Source organism: Rhinoderma darwinii, chromosome 1, assembly GCF_050947455.1.
Source record: "Rhinoderma darwinii isolate aRhiDar2 chromosome 1, aRhiDar2.hap1, whole genome shotgun sequence".
Lineage (NCBI taxonomy): Eukaryota > Metazoa > Chordata > Amphibia > Anura > Rhinodermatidae > Rhinoderma > Rhinoderma darwinii.
The window spans coordinates 50,129,299-50,150,173 of NC_134687.1; the positions used below are offsets into that span (position 1 = coordinate 50,129,299).

Here is a 20,875-nt window from a genome sequence, read left to right on the forward strand (position 1 = left end):
AAGGTTCAGCTCCCGGGAACCTTCCTGAGAACAAGCTGTTTGTTCCCCTGCAATTCCGGCTAAGGGTACTCAGGGAAAATCATGACTCTGCACTATCTGGCCACCCTGGCATTCTGGGTACCAAGCACCTCATTGTTAGAAACTATTGGTGACCTGGGTTGCCTAAAGACGTTAAGGCCTTCGTCGCCGCTTGTGAAATTTGTGCTAGGTCCAAAACTCCCAGGTCCCGACCAGCGGGCTTACTATGTTCTTTGCCCATTCCCCAGAGACCTTGGACCCATATCTCCATGGATTTTATCACCGATCTGCCTCCATCTCAAGGCAAGTCGGTGGTGTGGGTTGTAGTAGACCGCTTTAGTAAGATGTGCCACTTTGTGCCACTCAAGAAACTACCCAATGCCAAGACGTTAAGCTACCTTTTTTGTCAAACACATCCTGCGTCTCCATGGGGTTCCTGTCAATATTGTTTCTGACAGAGGGGTACAATTTGTTTCATTGTTTTGGAGAGCTTTCTGTAAAAAGTTGGAGATTGATCTGTCCTTCTCCTCGGCCTTCCATCCTGAAACTAATGGCCAAACTGAGAGGACTAATCAGTCTCTAGAACAATATTTAAGGTGTTTTATCTCGGACTGTCAATATGATTGGGTCTCATTCATTCCCCTCGCTGAATTTTCCCTTAATAACCGGGTCAGTAACTCGTCAGGGGTCTCCCCCTTTTTCTGTAATTTTGGCTTTAATCCACGGTTCTCCTCCGTTTCACCGTGTGGTTACAACAATCCCGAGGTAGATGTCGTTTATCAAGGAACTGTGCACAGTCTGGGCCCAGGCTCAGAAGAACCTAGAGGCGTTCCAGAGCATACAAAAGACTCAGGCAGATAGAAGACGTTCTGTTAACCCCTTGTTTGTGGTCGGGGATCTGGTGTTGTTGTCTTCAACAAATTTGCGCCTTAAGGTTCCATCTCAAAAATTTGCTCCCCGGTTTATAGGGCCGTACAAGGTCATTGAGGTCCTTAACCCTGTCTTCTTCCGTCTTTTCAAATACACGTGTTTCATGCCACCCTCCTGAAACGCTGCTCCCCGTCCTTGGTTACCTCGAGGAAACCTCCGGTCCCTGTTCTCACCCCTGAAGGGGTAGAATTCGAGGTGGCCAAGATTGTGGACAGCAGGATGGTCCAAGGTTCCCTCCAGTACCTGGTCCATTGGAGAGGATACGGGCCTGAGGACAGGACTTGGGTACCTGCCCGGGATGTTCACGCTGGGGTATTGCTCAGGAGGTTCCATCTTCGGTTCCCCAATAAGCCAGGTCCACCTAGGAAGGGTCCAGTTGCCCCTCACAAAAGGAGGGGTACTGTAAAGTATCTGCCAGACACAGCTTCTGTGTCGACGCCCGTGGTTAATCAGTCTGCATCTGCTCCTAGGTCTGTTAGAGTGACTCGATCTGCTACCACTCAGGCTGGTAGGCTGAGGAGTGGGAGAACCTATCACAGCCTGGCCAGAAGGTTCTAGCTCCCGCCCCCGGTCTATGTATACCTTCATTTGCTTCTTGTCTTTGCCTGTGATTCTGTCTTGTTTCCTGGCTCTGCTGTTCCTGCTAGTACTATTGACCTCTGCTTCAAATTGACCCTGGCTTTACTGACTACGCTCCTGCTCTGCGTTTGGTACCTCGTACACTCCTGGTTTGACTCGGCTCGTTCACTACTCTTGAACCTCACTTTGTTGCTGTGGGCAACTGACCCATTTCCCTTTGCTTGTGTGTACCCTTGTCTGTTTGTCTCTCGTGCACGTATTGAGCGTAGGGACCGTCGCCCAGTTGTACTCCGTCGCCTAGGACGGGTCGTGCAAGTAGGCAGGGACTGAGTGGCGGGTAGATTAGGGCTCACCTGTCTGTCTCCTTAACCCGTCATTACACGATCTTTGTTGGATAGATTCGCATCAGGTTCTTATGCATACACATGAAGTGAGAAAAATATTAATAACACGGATTATGATGAATATGAGGTAAAATAATATTTTATTTATAGAATTTGGAAGCCACCATTATTCCTCAACATACACATATGTAACAACTACAGTAATCATCTAAGGAAAGAACCATTATAAGTCTATTGTCTAAATTAAGGACTATGGAGAAGGCGTTGTGTTAAAGAAGCTTTAAAATTGACTATCATATAAACTCACCTAACCTCGTTTCAACGACGAGTGGAGGAGATCCCTCTGCTCCACCAGTCTGTATGGCTCGGTGCAGACAGGTGTGATGACATCACTGCCTCGCTTTTGTCTGCGCCGAGTCGTGAGCGTCCAACGATACATAGTGAATGGTAGAGCAGGGACCTTACATCTCCCTGCTCTACCATTGCATTTAACTGTATCTGCGTCCTGAGGATGCAGATACAGTTGAAACCAGAAAAAAAAAAAAAGGAGAAACCGAAATGCGCATGATGGAGTCGGTTAATTTTGGTTTTGGTTATTTTTCGATGAATTGCCCTGCCCTATGTCAGAGCAAATTTGATATATTTGTAATCATTAAGGGGAAGCATTGGGGAACATCTTCAATTACAGATGCAGCCGTCTTTATCTTGACTTTTAACGCATTAAATACACAGTGGCACGATCCTTTTTTCTTGACTTTTCAATGGCTTTTGTTGAGTGATATCACTCTGCAGCAAGTTATCAGAGTCAAGATAAAGATGGCTACATCCATACTCGCACAGAAAGAAACACAAATAAAGATTTATGTTCTGCTATATTAAACTCTTGGGGTATATATAATTATTTCGATTAGGACTGATGGAGACACGGGACAGAAAGAGCCTAAAAGTCAACCATTAGGTCACCCCATTGGATGACGTGGTATCTGGTTTTTACATATAGATATCAATGTAGATTTTAATTTTACAACAAAAGGTAAGACTATATTATATTTATATGACTTTGGAGCCGTCATAGAGAGGTATTGGAAACAGCATTCCGTTACTGCAGTAATGCCTCAGATGTGCAAGCTTTTATAAATATGTTTAATCATAATAAACCCATTAAAGTAAAAATCCTTTTATTTCGCTTGTTTTAAATTAGGACTTTCATGGAGGAGCCTAAATATCAACCATCCAGTCAGTCTGTTGGATAATAAGGTATCAGATCCTTACACAAACACTTACATAGAATTTACAATTGGATCTAAGTGAGATTCTTATTGTTTAAATAATTTAATCAACAGAACATTGATGGAGCCATTGAAGATTGTGTTGGACACCGTGGCATCAGGTTCTTATACAGTATATACAAGATGAGATATTATGTCGGCATAATTAAACCCTTGGTAGAAGCGTGTTTTTTATTTCAATGGAGGCACAGGAATAGAGGAGCATGAAGATCAGGAGTCATTGATGGAGACATTGGACAGAAGGAGCCTGAAAGTCAACCACCAGGTCACCCCATTGGATGTCGTGGTATCAGGTTTTTACATAGGGATATCAGTGTGGATTTTAATTTTGCTACAAAAGGTAAGAATATATCATATTTATATGACTTTGAAGCCATCATGGCGGGGTATTGAAAACAGCATTCAGTTACTGCAATAATGCCTCAGATGCGCAAGCTTTTATAAATATGTTGAATAAAAATAAACCCATTAAAGTAAAAAGCCCTTTATTTTCTTGTTTTTGACTAGAACTTCCGTGGACGCATTAGAGGAGCCTAAATATCAACCATCAAGTCAGTCTGTTCGATAATAAGGTATCAATCAGATCCTTACACAAACACATATCAATTACAATAGGATCTAAGTGAGAGATATTTTGTTGATATAATAAACCCTTGATAGAAACTTTTTTTTTGATTCTTGACCTCTTGGATTTCAATGGATGAACGGGAATAGAGGAGCATGAAGATCATGAGTTATTGATGGAGGCACTGGACAGAAGGAGCCTGAAAATCACCCATCAGGTCACCCTATTGGATGTTGTGGGTTTAGGTTTTTACAATCAGATTTAATGTAGATTTTAGTTCTGCAACAAAAGGTAAGAATATATCATATTTTTATGACTTTGGAGCCATCATGGCGGGGTATTGGAAACAGCATTCAGTTACTGCAGTAATGCCTCAGATGCGCAAGCTTTTATAAATATGTTGAATAATAATAAGCCCATTAAAGTAAAAATCCTTTTATTTCTCTTGTTTTCATCTAGGACTTTTGTGGATGCCTTGAACTGGAGGAGCCTAAATATCGACCATCCAGTCAGTCTGTTGGATAATAAGGTATTAATTAGATCCTTACACAAACACTTACATACAATTTACAATTGGATCTAAGGGAGATTCTTATTGTTTTAACAATTTCATCAACAGAACATTGATGGAGCCATTGAAGAGTTTGTTGGACACCGTGGCATCAGGTTCTTATACAGTATATACAAGATGAGATGTTATGTTCGCATAACTAAACCCATGGTAGAAGCGTGTTTTTTATTTCTCTATCACCAGGATTTCAATGGATCAATGGATGCACAGGAATAGAGGAGCATGAAGATCAGGAGTCATTGATGGAGGCACTGGACAGAAGGAGCCTGAAAATCACCCATTGGGTCACCCCATTGGATGAAGTGGTATCAGGTTTTTACGTATAGATATCAATGTGGATTTTAATTTTGATACAAAAGGTAAGAATATATCATATTTATATGACTTTGGAGCCATCATGGCGGGGTATTGGAAACAGCATTCAGTTACTGCAGTAATGCCTCAGATGCGCAAGCTTTTATAAATATGTTGAACGATAATAAACCCATTAAAGTAAAAATACTTTTATTTCCCTTGTTTTAAATTAGGACTTTCATGGAGGAGCCTAAATATCGACCATCCAGTCAGTCTGTTGGATAATAAGGTATTAGATCCTTACACAAACACTTACATAGAATTTACAATTGGATCTAAGGGAGATTCTTATTGTTTTAACAATTTCATCAACAGAACATTGATGGAGCCATTGAAGAGTTTGTTGGACACCGTGGCATCAGGTTCTTATACAGTATATACAAGATGAGATGTTATATTGGCATAACTAAGCCCATGGTAGAAGCGTGTTTTTTATTTCTCGATCTCCGGGATTTCAATGGATCAATGGATGGACAGGAAAAGAGGAGCATGAAGATCAGGAGTCATTGATGGAGGCACTGGACAGAAGGAGCCTGAAAATCACCCATCGGGTCACCCCATTGGATGTCGTGGTATCAGGTTTTTAAGTATAGATATCAATGTGGATTTTAATTTTGATACAAAAGGTAAGAATATATCATATTTATATGACTTTGGAGCCATCATGGCGGGGTATTGGAAACAGCTTTCAGTTACTGCAGTAATGCCTCATATGCGCAAGCTTTTATAAATATGTTGAATAAAAACAAACCCATTAAAGTAAAATTCCTTTTATTTCTCTTGTTTTCGACTAGAACTTCCGTGGACGCACTAGAGGAACCTAAATATCACCCATCAAGTCAGTCTGTTGGATAATAAGGTATCAATCAGATCCTTACACAAACACATATAAATTACAATAGGATTTAAGTGAGAGATGTTTAGTTGATATAATAAACCCTTGATAGAAACATCTTTTTATTTCTTGACGTCCAGGATTTCAATGGATGCACAGGAATAGAGGAGCATGGAGTCATTGATGGAGGCACTGGACAGAAGGAGCCTGAAAATCACCCAACGGGTCACCCCATTGGATGTTGTGGGTTTAGGTTTTTACAATCAGATTTAATGTACTGTAGATTTTAGTTCTGCAACAAAAGGTAAGAATATATTATATTTTTATGACTTTGGAGCCATCATGGCGGGGTATTGGAAACAGCATTCAGTTACTGCAGTAATGCCTCAGATGCGCAAGCTTTTATAAATATGTTGAATAAAAATAAACCCATTAAAGTAAAAATCCTTTTATTTCCCTTGTTTTAAATTAGGACTTTCATGGAGGAGCCTAAATATAGACCATCCAGTCAGTCTGTTGGATAATAAGGTATCAGATCCTTACACAAACACTTACATAGAATTTACAATTGGATCTAAGGGAGATTCTTATTGTTTTAATAATTTCATCAACAGAACATTAATGGAGCCATTGAAGATTGTGTTGGACACCGTGGCATCAGGTTCTTATACAGTATATACAAGATGAGATGTTATGTTGGCATAACTAAACCCATGGTAAAAGCGTGTTTTTTATTTCTCGATCTCCAGGATTTCAATGGAGACACAGGAATAGAGGAGCATGAAGATCAGGAGTCATTGATGGAGACATTGGATAGAAGGAGCCTGAAAGTCAACCACAAGGTCACCCCATTGGATGTCATGGTATCAGGTTTTTAGATAGGGATATCAGTGTGGATTTTAATTTTGCTACAAAAGGTAAGAATATATCATATTTATATGACTTTGAAGCCATCATGGCGGGGTATTGGAAACAGCATTCAGTTACTGCAGTAATGCCTCAGATGCGCAAGCTTTTATAAATATGTTGAATAAAAATAAACCCATTAAAGTAAAAATCCTTTATTTCTCTTGTTTTTGACTAGAACTTCCATGGACGCACTAGAGGAACCTAAATATCAACCATCAAGTCAGTCTGTTGGATAATAAGGTATCAGATCCTTACACAAACACATATCAATTACAATAGGACCTAAGCGAGAGATGTTTTGTTGATATAATAAACCCTTGATAAAAACATCTTTTTGATTCTTGACCTCTTGGATTTCAATGGATGAACAGGAATAGAGGAGCATGAAGATCATGAGTTATTGATGGAGGCACTGGACAGAAGGAGCCTGAAAATCACCCATCAGGTCACCCTATTGGATGTTGTGGGTTTAGGTTTTTACAATCAGATTTAATGTAGATTTTAGTTCTGCAACAAAAGGTAAGAATATATTATATTTTTATGACTTTGGAGCCATCATGGCGGGGTATTGGAAACAGCATTCAGTTACTGCAGTAATGCCTCAGATGCGCAAGCTTTTATAAATATGTTGAATAATATTATAAGCCCATTAAAGTAAAAATCCTGTTATTTCTCTTGTTTTCATCTAGGACTTTTGTGGATGCCCTGAACTGGAGGAGCCTAAATATCGACCATCCAGTCAGTCTGTTGGATAATAAGGTATTAGATCCTTACACAAACACTTACATACAATTTACAATTGGATCTAAGGGAGATTCTTATTGTTTTAACAATTTCATCAACAGAACATTGATGGAGCCATTGAAGATTTTTTTGGACACCGGGGCATCAGGTTCTTATACAGTATATACAAGATGAGATGTTATGTTGGCATAACTAAACCCATGGTAGAAGCGTGTTTTTTATTTCTCGATCTCCAGGATTTCAATGGATCAATTGATGCACAGGAATAGAGGAGCATGAAGATCAGGAGTCATTGATGGAGGCACTGGACAGAAGGAGCCTGAAAATCACCCATTGGGTCACCCCATTGGATGTCGTGGTATCACGTTTGTAAGTATAGATATCAATGTGGATTTTAATTTTGCTACAAAAGGTAAGAATATATTATATTTATATGACTTTGGAGCCGTCATGGCGGGGTATTGGAAACAGCATTCAGTTACTGCAGTAATGCCTCAGATGCGCAAGCTTTTATAAATATGATGAATGATAATAAACCCATTAAAATAAAAATCCTTTTATTTCCCTTGTTTTAAATTAGGACTTTCATGGAGGAGCCTAAATATCGACCATCAAGTCAGTCTGTTGGATAATAAGGTATCAGATCCTTACACAAACACTTACATAGAATTTACAATTGGATCTAAGGGAGATTCTTATTGTTTTAACAATTTCATCAACAGAACAATGATGGAGCCATTGAAGATTGTGTTGGACACCGTGGCATCAGGTTCTTATACAGTATATACAAGATGACATGTTATGTTGGCATAATTAAACCCTTGGTAGAAGCATGTTTTTTATTTCTCGATCTCCAGGATTTCAATAGAGGCACAGGAATAGAGGAGCATGAAGATCAGGAGTCATTGATGGAGACATTGGACAGAAGGAGCCTGAAAGTCACCCATCTGGTCACCCCATTGGATGTCGTGGTATCAGGTTTCTACATAGGGATATCAGTTTGGATTTTAATTTTGCTACAAAAGGTAAGAATGTATTATATTTATATGACTTTGGAGCCGTCATGGCGGGGTATTGGAAACAGCATTCCGTTACTGCAGTAATGCCTCAGATATGCAAGCTTTTATAAATATGTTGAATAAAAATAAACCTATTAATGTAAAAATCCTTTTATTTCTCTTGTTTTTGACTAGAACTTCCGTGGACGCATTAGAGGAACCTAAATATCAACCATCAAGTCAGTCTGTTGGATAATAAGGTATCAGATCCTTACACAAACACATATAAATTACAATAGGATCTAAGCGAGAGATGTTTTGTTGATATAATAAACCCTTGATAGAAACATCTTTTTGATTCTTGACCTCCAGGATTTCAATGGATGAACAGGAATAGAGGAGCATGAAGATCATGAGTAATTGATGGAGGCATTGGACAGAAGGAGCCTGAAAATCACCCATCGGGTCACCCCATTGGATGTTGTGGGTTTAGGTTTTTACAATCAGATTTAATGTAGATTTTAGTTCTGCAACAAAAGGTAAGAATATATTATATTTTGGAGCCATCATGGCGGGGTATTGGAAACAGCATTCAGTTACTGCAGTAATGCCTCAGATGCGCAAGCTTTTATAAATATGTTGAACAATAATAAACCCATTAAAGTAAAAATCCTTTTATTTCTCTTGTTTTCGACTAGAACTTCCATGGACGCACTAGAGGAACCTAAATATCACCCATCAAGTCAGTCTGTTGGATAATAAGGTATCAATCAGATCCTTACACAAACACTTACATACAATTTACAATAAGTGGAGATTCTTATTGTTTTACTATTTTCATCAATCAGAACATTGATGGAGCCATTGGAGAACGATCTTTGTTGCATAGATTCGCATCAGCTTCTTATATATACACATAAAGTGAGAAAAATATTAATAACACGGATTATGATGAATATGAGGTATATTATTTATAGAATTTAGAAGCCACCATTATTCCTCTACATACACATATGTAACAACTACTGCAATCATCTAAGGAAAGAACCATTATAAGTCTGTTGTCTACAATCAGGACTATGGAGAAGGCGTTGTGTTAAAGAGGCTTCAAAATCGACCATCATATAAACTGAATGAATCCAAGGAATAAAGTTACTGCCAGAGTAGGGCTGGCTGACACTGCCCCCACAGAGTATATTGCCTGACAATGCTCCTCACACTGTATAATGCCCCCTCTAGCTGCCCTTATAAAGTATAATGCCCCTATAGATGCCCTCCAAACAGTATAATGTACCCCTATAGCTGCCCTCCACACAGTATAATGCCCCCTACAGGTGCCCTCCACACAGTATAATGTCCCCCATAGCTGCCCTCCACACAGTATAATACCCCATAACTGCCCCCACACAGTATAAAGCCCCATAGCTAACCCCACACAGTATATTGCCCCCGTAGCTGCCCCCACACAGCCCTAATAGTACCTAATAAAAAACATATTCACCTAACCCCGTTTCAACGACGAGTGGAGCAGATCCCTCTGCTCCACCAGTCTGTGTGGCTCGGTGCAGATAGGTGCGATGATATCACTGCCTCGCGCCTGTCTGCGTCGAGTCGTGAGCGTTTGTCGATACATAGTGAATGGTAGAGCAGGGACCTTACAGCTCCCTGCTCTGCCATTGAATTTAACAGTATCTGCGTCCTGAGGATGCAGACACAGTTGAAAGCCAGATTGAGTTGGTTAATTTTGATTTTGGTTATTTTTCGATTAATTGTCCTGCCCTATGTCAGAGCAAGTTTTATGTTTTTTAATCATTAAGGGGAAGTATTGGGAAACATTTTCAATTACAGGTGTAGCAGCCTTTATCCTGACTTTTAACGCATTAAATACACAGTGGCACGATACCTTATCTTGACTTTTGCAATTACTTTTCAATGGCTTTTGTTGTGTGATATCACGCTGCAGCAAGTTATCAGAGTCAAGATAAAGATGGCTACATCCATACTCGCACAGAAAGAAACACAAATATAGATTTATGTTCTGCCATATTCAACTCTTGGGGTATATATAATTATTTCTATTAGGACTTTGTTGGAGACACGGGACAGAAAGAGCCTGAAAGTCAACCATTAGGTCACCCCATTGGATTTCGTGGTATCAGGTTTTTCCATATAGATATCAATATAGATTTTCATTGTTCAACAAAAGGTAAGAATATATTATATTTTTATGACTTTGGAGTCATCATGGCGGGGTATTGGAAACAGCATTCAGTTACTGCAGTAATGCCTCAGATGCGCAAGCTTTTATAAATATGTAGGATCTAAGTGAGATTATTTTTGTACCACTATTTTTATCTATCCGAACATTGATGGAGGAGTTGGAGAAACATCTCCGCTGGACACCGTGGCATCAGGTCCTTTTATATAAGAACCAGAGAGGGAAAATATTATTATCTCTGATCAAGGTGAATATAAGGTAAGAACATATTTTAGGTATATGTTGTCAGCAAAGTGTGAAAATAATGTAATAAATATAATATCTAACATTTTTTAGTTCAATATCAAATAAGGTTTTGTTTTTTTTACTTTATATATTTTACTTATGTATTTTAATAGAAATGCCTGGTTATTGAGACTTTATTACTGATTTCTAATACACAACCGGGGGGGGGGGGCACTTGAGCTTGAAAGGAAATATATTTAAGCTCCTCTGTTTACTGTCTATTGAGTAGTACAGCACTCAACTATTTCAGGCAGTCCTATAGACTTCGGGACCCCCATTCTAGTGGTTAGTTGGGATTTCAGCGGTGGGCTTCCCGGCGATCAGAAATGTATCAGCTATCTGATGGATATGTGATAAATGGTAATCTTGGGTATACTACTTTAATAAACAGCGCGATACTCTGTTTAAGTAGGGTGCTATGGTGTGCTACGATGTTTAAGAAATGCTGCGTTGTAATAATAAGCATTTTATTTATAGAATTTGATAGCCACCATTAAGTCTCTGATATGCACACTATACATGCATACATACATACATACATACATACATAACTATATATATATATATATATATATATATATATATATATATGAGAGAGAGAGAAAGAGAGGTTATTTCTTATCCACCAGGACTTCAATGGATGCACTAGAATAGAGGAGGATGAATATCAAGTATCAAATCACCTCCATTGGATACCGCGTTATCAGGTATTTACACTTACAGATATATATATATATATACACACACATATGTAAAACTGCTGTATTCGTCTGAGGAAATAACCAATTTACGTCTATTTTCTATCCGTAGGATTTTCAAGGAGCGAATAGACTAGAGCAGCAAGAAGAACAAATCACCCCCAATGGACCCAGCGGTATAAGATTTTTGTGGATATATATCAACATAGTTTTAATTTTTCCAAAACTGTATCTAATGGTTTATGTACTGCACATGTCTGTATTCTGGTTCCATACATACATAATGTATATTTATTCACAAGGACAGGATCGGATTCCTCTCTGTGGGATATCAGGAAAGCTTTTTCTTAAAGAGGTTATCTCATAAAGACAGACTTCGTCTAAATGCCCTGTTAAGGTATATATGGACAACATAATGTGGGGAGTCCTCCACTCAGGACCTTCCCCATGAGCCAGAATAGAAAGCTGTTCTTGGCAGACCTGGCCTATTCAGGCATTACATGGACAGCTATTCATTTGAATGATCGCTATGTAATTCTAACAGCTGATCTCAGAGGGTTAGATAAACCACACTCACAACGATTGCTTAATATTTTAACCCCTTAAAGTGTGCACAAGCATATTATATGATTAGATAGATAGACAGACAGACAGACAGACAGACAGACAGACAGACAGATAGATAGATAGATAGATAGATAGATAGATAGATAGATAGATAGATAGATAGATAGATAGATAGATAGATAGATAGATAGATAGATAGATAGGATACAGTCATCCCTGAAAGCAACCCTTCTATAGTGATTGATAAGGACCTGTGCATATATGACTAGGCAAGACCACTACCACCTTAAAAAGAAAGTAACAGTGTTTCTTACGTTTCTATATAATTTCCCACGTTCTTGATGAGGACTTCAATGGACGGACGTGTGGAAGTCAACCATCAAGTCACCCCCTTGGATACATTTTAACAAACTGGGTTCTTGCAAGATAAGTAAGAATTTATTTATGCAAATTTCAAAATCATGGTGGATTATTGGAAACAACTTTCACTTAGTTATAATTATATGAGTTTACCCCTTGTAGACAGATAGCTTTTTATTTTCTTGCACTTAGGTAGGAATTTGATTGGGGCACTGGACTTGTCCTGCTGTTGGATGCAAAGTATCAGGTATTTACACATACTATACATATATTTGTAGTTTTATTTATTTTTTATAACATCTATCTAAATATAGTTATATATCTGAAGCTGTATAGACCATCTAAAGGAGAAACATATTTAAGTTTCCTTGTCACCGTTAAGGACTATACTGCCCTAGAGAAGTTTAAAATCAACCATCAAGTGTCCCCTTAAGACGCTGTGGTATTAGGCCGTTACATATAAGTACCATTGTAAGCAATGGCAACATCTATAAGAACATATTATATTTTTTTATCAAGTTCAGATCATCATGGTGGAATATTTGGAATTTCTATTAATGAGTTAGGACAACGCCTTACTCTTTTTTTTTTTTTTGTTACTCCCCAACTTCAAATAGGACTTTAATGGAAGAGACGGACTAAACAGTAAAAAATTCATACATAATAGTAAAGCCACTGGTGGGAATACCCAATTTGACTCCATGGTCATTGAATAAGGGCTTTTATGGAGGCATTAGTCAAGAAGATCTGGAAAATCGTCCATCAAGTCAACCAGCGGGATTAAATGATATCAGAATTTTGTAACATAAGGTAAGAACATATACAATTGAAATAGTTCTATTGATGCAACAGATAAGAACACATATTGATATATATTAAACTATAATGTACCTCTGCAGGAAGAACCACTCACCCTTGGCATAAATAGAGACTTCAACGAAGGCATTGGATTAGAGGTAAAGTGTTAAATTTTGGCAATGTCCATTTGAACAGGTATATGACTGAGGGGGATTTGTTGTTCCACCTAAAAATGACTTTTTTTAATTCCTTCCCGCTATGTGACGTAATAGTCTGTCACAGGAGTTGTCCTGTTAACGCAAACTGATAGACTATTACATCACAGCTAGCCTCCGATACGGCCGTTTAACCCCTTAGATGTAGCCCTAAAAACCGAGAGCTGCATCTATGGTCTTTACAAGCCGATCGGAACCCTGCAATGGCCTCCTGTCTGCCTAGAACGGAAGCCTGCTAGGTCCCACCCGGAGGCAAGGCCTAAAAGGCGTCCGGACACAGTTTCAAGATGGTGCAGGCTCAGAAGCTGAGCCTGTGACATCAGCCGTTGGTGTCAGCTGTATGTTACAGCTGACACCGTGCTGTAACGGCAGGGAACGGAGTTAGCTCGGAACCCTGCCATTAAACCCTCAAATTCCGTGGTCGCGGCTTCTTAGTGGTTTGTAGCGATCGGCATCGACATAATGTTATTGTGACGAATCGCTGCTATGGTAACCGGAGGCCTAATAACGGCCTCCTGGTCTGCCACGTACGGGACCTAATAGGCTTGCTGTCAGTGAATGACTGATAGCTCTAATGCATTGCACTACGTGGGTAGTGCAATGCTTTAGAGTAAAGATCAGAGGTGCAGGACCTCAAGTCCCCCTAGTAGGACAAAAAAATAAGTTGAAAAAAGTTAATAAAAAAGTTGAATAAAAGTGTAAAAATAAAAGTTTCAAGTTAATAAAAACAAACACTGCCTTTTTTCCTATAATAGGGCTTTTATTATTGGAAAAAAATTAGAATGTTAAAAAAGTACACATATTTGGTATCGCCGCGTCTGTAACGACCCAAACTATAAAACTACAATATTATTTTTCCCGCACGGGGAACACCGCAAAAAAATCACTGTCTTTTTTTATCACCACCCCTCACAAAACATGGAATAAAAAGTGATCATAAAGTCGTATGTACCCCAAAATAGTACCAATAAAAACTACAACCCGTCCTGCAAAAAACAAGCCCTTACACAGCTTTTTGTGACTGAACAATAAAAAAATTCTGGCTCTCAGAATATGGTGACACAGAATGTGCAGAGTGTCCAAAAGCGGATAACATTGGGCACCATTGATACACTTGATGGGCACCATTGGCCATTGATGCGACACTGGCCACATATCTCTGAAATATTTTTTATTTACCACATTATTATACCCTCTTATTATGCCCGGATGTTCTCTGCACAAATTACATATGCCCCCACATTATAAACTGAAATACCAGTAAAACTTCCAAACAAAACTACTGCCAAGCAAAATCTGCACTCCAAAATCCAAATGGCGCTCCCTCTCTTCTGAGCCCTACAGTGTGCCCAAACAGCAGTTTACGTCCACATATATGGCATCGCCATACCCGGGGGAATCAGCTTAGCAGTTTACGAGATGTGTGTCTTCGGTGGCACAAACAGGGCATAACATAGTGCGCACTAAAATGGCATATCAGTGGAAAATTGCTATTTTCACTTTGCACCATCCGCTGCGCATTAATTACTAATGAAAAAACACCTGTGGGAGTAAAATGCTCACTACAACCCTTCAAATGGGAGTCACTACTTGGGGGTTTGTTTTGCTATTTGACCTCAGAGCCCTGCAATTGTGGGCCAATGCTGTGAAAATCACCAAAATGGACCTCAAATGCGCATGTTGCTCTTCACTTCTGAGCTCTGTCATATGTCCAGGCAAATGTTAAATGCCTTGAGGGGTGTAGTTTCCAAAATGGGGTCACTTCTTAGGGGCTTCCACTGTATTCTGGTACCTCAGGGTTTTGCAAATTCGACATGGCACCCAAAAACCAATCCAGCAAAATCTGCATGCCAAATAGCGCTCCTGCCTTTCTGAGCCCTTTCGTGTGTCCAAACAGCAGTTTACGACCATGTGTGGGGTACTGTCGTACTCTGGAGAAATTGCTTTATAAATGTTGGGCGGCTTTTTCCTCTTTATCCCTTGTGAAAATGAAAAAATGCAACTTTTTAGTGGAAAAAATGCTGATATTCATTTTTACGGCCTAAGGCCTGGTTTACACGTATATCACGCTCGTGTAAACGAGGCCTAATTCCAATACATTTTGCAAAAGACCAGTGGGGTCTAAATGCTTACTATACCCCTGGATAGATTTCTTAAGGGGTGTAGTTTCCAAAATGGGGTCACTTTTGGGGGGTGCCTACTGTTTTGGTCTCGCAGGCAGTTTGCAAATGTGACATGGCACCCGAAAACCATTCCAGCTAAATTTGAGCTCCAAATGGTGACCCTTCCTTTTTGACCCCTGCCGTGTGTCCAAGCAGCAGTTTATGACCACTTATGGGGTATTGCCATAATCGGGAGAAATTTATTTTCAAATGTTGGGGTGCTTTTTCTCCTTTATGCCTTGTAAAAATTAAAAATGTCAACATTTTATTAGAAAAAATTTTGATTTTCATTTTCACGGCCTAATTCCACTAAAGTCAGCAAAAAACCTGTGGGGTCAAAATGGTCACTATACCCCTCAATAAATTTCTTGAGGGGTGTAGTTTCCAAAATGGGGTAACTTTTGGGGGTTTTCCACTGATTTGGTCCCTCAGGGGCTTTGCTAATGCGACATGGCACCCAAAAATTATTGCCGCAAATCTTGAGCTCAAAAAGCCAAATGGTGCTCCTTCCCTTCTGGGCCCTGCCGTGTCCAAACACCAGTTTATCATCACATATGGGGTATTTCCGTAATCTGGAGACATTTATTTTCAAATGTTGGGGTGCTTTTTCTCCTTTATGCCTTGTAAAAATAGAAAATGTCTTTGTTTTATTGGAAAAATTTTGATTTTCATTTTCACGGCTTCATTCCACTAAATATAGCAAAAAAAAACGTGGGGTCAAAATGCCCATTATACCCCTTGATAAATTCCTTGAGGGGTGTGGTTTGCCAAATGGTGTCTTTTTGGGAGTGTTTCCACTGTTTTGGCATCACAAGATCTCTTCAAACCTGACCTGGTGCTTAAAATATATTCTAATAAAAAGGAGTCCCCAAAATCCTCTAGGTGCTCCTTTGCTGCGGAGGTCTGTCTTTCAGTGAATTAGCACACCCAGGGCCACATGTGGATATTTCTAAAAACGACAGAATCCGGGTAATAAATATTAAGTTGCATTTTTCTGGTAAAACCTTCTGTGTTACAGAAAAAAAAGGATTAAAAATGAATTTCTGCAAAAAAAATGAAATTTGTAAATTTCACCTCTAATTTGCTGTAATTCTTGTGAAACGCCTAAAGGGTTAACAAACTTTCTAAATGCTGTTTAGAATACTTTGAGGGGTTCAGTTTTTAAAATGGGGTGACTTCTGGGGGTTTGCATTGTATTGGCCCGTCAAAAGCACTTCACATCTGAACTGGCCCCTGTAAAAATAGCCTTTTGAAATTTTCTTGAAAATGTGAGAAATTTCTGCTAAAGTTCCTAGAAAAATAAAAGGATGTACAAAAAACTATGCCAATCTAAAGTAGACATGTGGGAAATGTTAATTAGCATTTATTTTGTGTGGTATTACAAACAGATACATTTAAATTTAGAAAAATACAAATTCTTGCAGTTTTTCGCTACATTTTGGTGTTTTTCACAATAAAATACTGAATGTATCAACAAAATTTTGCCACTAACTTATAGTATAATGTGTCACAAGAAAACAATCTCAGAATCACTTGGATAAGTAAAAGCATTCCAAAGTTATTACCACATAAAGTGACACGTCAGATTTGAAAAATGGGGCTGAGTCCTGAACGTGCAAACTAGTCCATGTCCTTAAGGGGTTAAATAGTTTTTTTTTGTGCTTATGTGTGACATTGTGCATTAAAAGGGTTGTCGGAGATTAGAAAAAGGGTCTGCTGTTTTTTCACTTATTTTGTCCATGGACCGTGTCTAGTATTCCAGCTCAGCCCCATTCAAATGAATGGGACTGAGATGCAATGCTGAGCAGAGCCTGTAAACAAGAGTGGCACTGTTTCTTTCTTCTAATTTCAGAAAACCCCTTAAAAGGTAACTTAATCTACATCAGTGGGATCTATGCACTTATACCCTTTGCCAATTCCCCAATTGAAGAGATGCAGAGCTCTTTGTATAGAGTTGGAAGCTTTCATGACTGAAACCTAATTCTTGTTTTAGGGCACGGCCAGACGTGGCGGAATTGCTCTGGAATTCCGCTGCAGACATTTTCTCCATTGGTTTCAACACCTTTTTAGTTAGGTTCATGCAGACGTGGCGGAAAACTCCGCTGCGGACCATAGGCTGCGGTGCAGAATTTGGTGTCCGCAGCATACACTTGCTGTTGCGGACTTGTTGCAGACTTGTTGCGGAATTTCTCCATTGACTTCAATGGAGATTCAAAATTCCGCAATGAAATCCGCAGATGTTATGTGTGTTGCGTTGCGGATTGGTTTTACGAACAGGATATTTCTTCATTCTGGCTGGACCTATGTGTTTCGAGGTCTATAGCCAGATTGAGATGAAATGTTTTAAAAGACAGCAGGCTGTACTCTTCACCTGAATGCGCAACGGCTAATCCGCATCAATTTACTGCACATTTTAGGCAAAGCCGCAACGAAATCTGCAACGCAGATTATGTGCGGCATTGATGCGGACAGTGTCGGCAGAAATACGCCACATCTGGCCATGCCCTATTAATAATTTTAGTGGTGCAGTAACATGAACAGTGTATCAGAAATTTCCAGTTATGGAACTCTATAGAGCTGTGTAACCCCTAAGTTAGGAAATCAGTGTCATGCCCCATCCCCCTCCAGACACAATTTTAAACGTCTGCTGACATGTCACTGTGACTTGTCAGAGAAAGATTTTATTATGTACTTCCCCTTTAAAAGTTGAAACATTATTAGTATTATATTTTTAAAATGATGAGATATGTTGCATATAATTTCAATAGTAATGTTTGATATTAGCCCATGAGACCATCGGAAAATGATACATTTTGTTCTCCCTATGAGGTCTTGTATACCGTGACATATCATAGTATTAGTCGCAGTCGTGTTTCTCAGCTGCTGGTACTAATGAAGAAAACATTTGCATGTTAATTCTCTGCACCTTCTGTCTGTTGATTCCCTTGCCAAAATATTGTGTAAAATTATATATCAAAATAGAACATAACCGATGGCATATTTGACAATCTATGATATGTGCGTGACAGCGTGCCTATATGTAGCATGAGAATGACAACAAATGCGCACGTGAAGCCGCTGTGTTTTCAAGACTTTGATAAATGAACATCTGTTTGATGAATTTTAGGAAAGATGTAAAATTCGAGTTAACCTTGTCACCTCTTGTAGATGCCGGAGTGATCCGCGCGCAGTCCGAGCACAGACCTGAATTCATCATCTCTGCTTAATGATTTCTAATACACAAAAATCGCTGGCTCCAAGGTCATGTCCAGCTGTCACCTGAAGGTCTGGGTCTGGAAGATGGATTGCCACTTGACTTCTCAGAATATAAATATCTTATTTGCATAACACAGAGCTAAAAATAATTGTCATTTTCTTATCCAACGGATGCATCTGAGTTTAGCGGCAAAAATAATTAAAATTATAATTAAGCACTGAAACATTAACTCTTTGCTTTGAGACGCTTCTTTAGAATATTGTTATAGGGTTGGTTTAACAACATGTAGCTTTGCTGTCTGGTCGAATTCTAACGGCATGTTCAGACGTAGCGGAATTGCTGTGGAATTGCGCTGCGGACAGTCCGCAGTGGAATTCTCCAGCGCCGTTTTTTTCATTTCTTTCTATACATTTTTAGGAAACTTAGTTCAGACGTTGCAGAAAATTAGTTTGCGGAAATCAGGCTGCGGTGCAGAATTTTCCCTCCGCAGCATGCACTTTCCATTGCGGAGAAGAAGCGGAATTTCACTGCGGATTTCAGCCTTTGCAATGCAAAAACTGAACTCTGTGGCAACGTCTGAATTACCTGTCAAATATGAAAATGTTGGTGCAGATTCGTTGCGTAATTGCCCCGAATCTGCACCAACATTTGCAGCTGAAAAATTCTGCCACGTCTGAACATGCCCTGAGGGTATGTTCAGACGGCTTATTTTCTGCCGTCTTACAGGCTGTAAATGCCACGAGAAACGGCTGAAAATACGGAAGCTGGACGCCTCCAAACATCTGCCCATTGATTTCACAGGGAGAAACAGCGTTTCGTTCTCATGGGGCGTTTTTTACGCGTCCATTTGTAATAACGGCACGTAAAAAACCGCCCCGTAAAAAAGAAGTGCATGTCTCTTCTTGAGCCGTTTTTGGAGCCATTTTTCATTGTCTCAATAGAAAAACTACTCCAAAAACTGCCGTAAAAAACGCATAAAAAAAACACTTGATGCATAAAAAATGGCTGAATATCAGAGGCTGTTTCCCTTGAAAACAGCTCCGTATTTTACAGCCATTTTTTAAGAGTGTGAACATACCTTAAGTGTATCTAACCATGTTTTTTCTCTACACTTTTTGTAAACTTTTTGATTTTTTCAAACTGTTACATATTGTATAATGATTGTATAATGATTATTTAACCTGTTATCACACATGGAGGTACATATAGGACTATAGCAGGCTCGCGCTCCATACCATACGGAGCCATAACATTACATTGTGCATGAAGTCTAAGGATTTTTTGCAATATTTTTATGTCAAAAAGTAAAAACTGATTCTTCATCAGCCTTGATCAGTTTCATCATGATCAGTTTTTTTGTTTTTTTATCTTAATGGGAAAAAAAACCTGATGTAGGCAAGGCGAGGACGCACATAGAGGCACACAAACTTCAATTGGGTACATAATACAAACCCGTGTTGCAGTCTAAGTGACTTAGTGTGCCTCAGGCCAGGTTCACACTTGGCTTTTTTTTTTGCAATATATATATTTGTAAGGCCAGGATCACACACAGTTTTAATGCAGTTTATGTGGCAGTTTTTTGTACAGCTTTTTTTAGCCAAACCCAGAAGCGGACACAAAATAAAGGAGATGCATCAATCTTTCTTTATACCTTTTCTTCCTTTTGGATCCGAACTGGCTTTGGCTTAAATAATCTGAGCCAAAAACGGCATCATACCTGTGTGAGATCCTGGCCTAAGCCTATGTTCACAGTAGTGTCATGGCTTCTGTGTTTAATGGAAGGAATAACACTGTGCTAATCCATCGTATGACGCAATCAAGCAGCAATTTTGGGATCTCGTCTGAATTTATTTTGGGATTTGTTGTCTTATTTTTTTTTAGGGGCATAAATACAATTTAGGGTTTGGGCCTGCATTAATTTTAGAGTCTGATTAAGTGGACAATACTGACCTATTCATGCGCTACTGTTGCCTTTAATAAAAATTGTGGTGAATGAGTGACGGATTGAAAAAACAAATAGAAACTGATGTCAATTTGTCATGAGGCTTTCAATCAGTTTAGTTTTTCATGTTGCTTTATGTGGATATTGGAGTCTCATGGAGGCGCAGCAGGGGCCCACTTTGCAGCATCTATACACAGGTCTCAATTATGCTTGTGTGCATGAGCCTTAAGGCCGGGTTCCCATGTAGCGTAAACACTGCAGAATTTCCACAACGGAA

At 39.2% G+C, this 20,875-nt stretch overlaps 1 protein-coding gene and 2 long non-coding RNA genes across 11 annotated transcripts in view; 2 read left to right on the forward strand and 1 right to left on the reverse strand.

The window, feature by feature from the left end:
* Positions 1-20,875, reverse strand: part of KCNIP4 (potassium voltage-gated channel interacting protein 4) — a 542,821-nt gene that overhangs the window by 408,514 nt on the left and 113,432 nt on the right. The gene's annotated exons all lie outside the window — the stretch shown is intronic.
* Positions 1,924-18,885, forward strand: LOC142749956 (uncharacterized). 8 transcript variants are annotated; one of them, XR_012882524.1, is made up of 10 exons: positions 6,531-6,634; positions 6,766-7,153; positions 10,512-10,612; positions 11,269-11,346; positions 11,450-11,513; positions 11,640-12,334; positions 12,457-12,511; positions 12,882-13,074; positions 13,164-13,220; positions 18,608-18,885. It is a non-coding gene; the product is annotated as an uncharacterized LOC142749956 (long non-coding RNA). The 8 variants fall into 8 exon arrangements; XR_012882525.1 differs by having other exon boundaries at positions 6,532-6,634; positions 11,645-12,334; XR_012882520.1 differs by lacking the exon at positions 6,531-6,634 and adding an exon at positions 1,924-1,998 and having other exon boundaries at positions 7,084-7,153; positions 11,450-12,334.
* Positions 8,104-10,226, forward strand: LOC142749971 (uncharacterized). 2 transcript variants are annotated; one of them, XR_012882527.1, is made up of 4 exons: positions 8,104-8,163; positions 8,332-8,396; positions 8,509-8,899; positions 8,985-10,226. It is a non-coding gene; the product is annotated as an uncharacterized LOC142749971 (long non-coding RNA). The 2 variants fall into 2 exon arrangements; XR_012882526.1 differs by lacking the exon at positions 8,104-8,163 and having other exon boundaries at positions 8,287-8,396.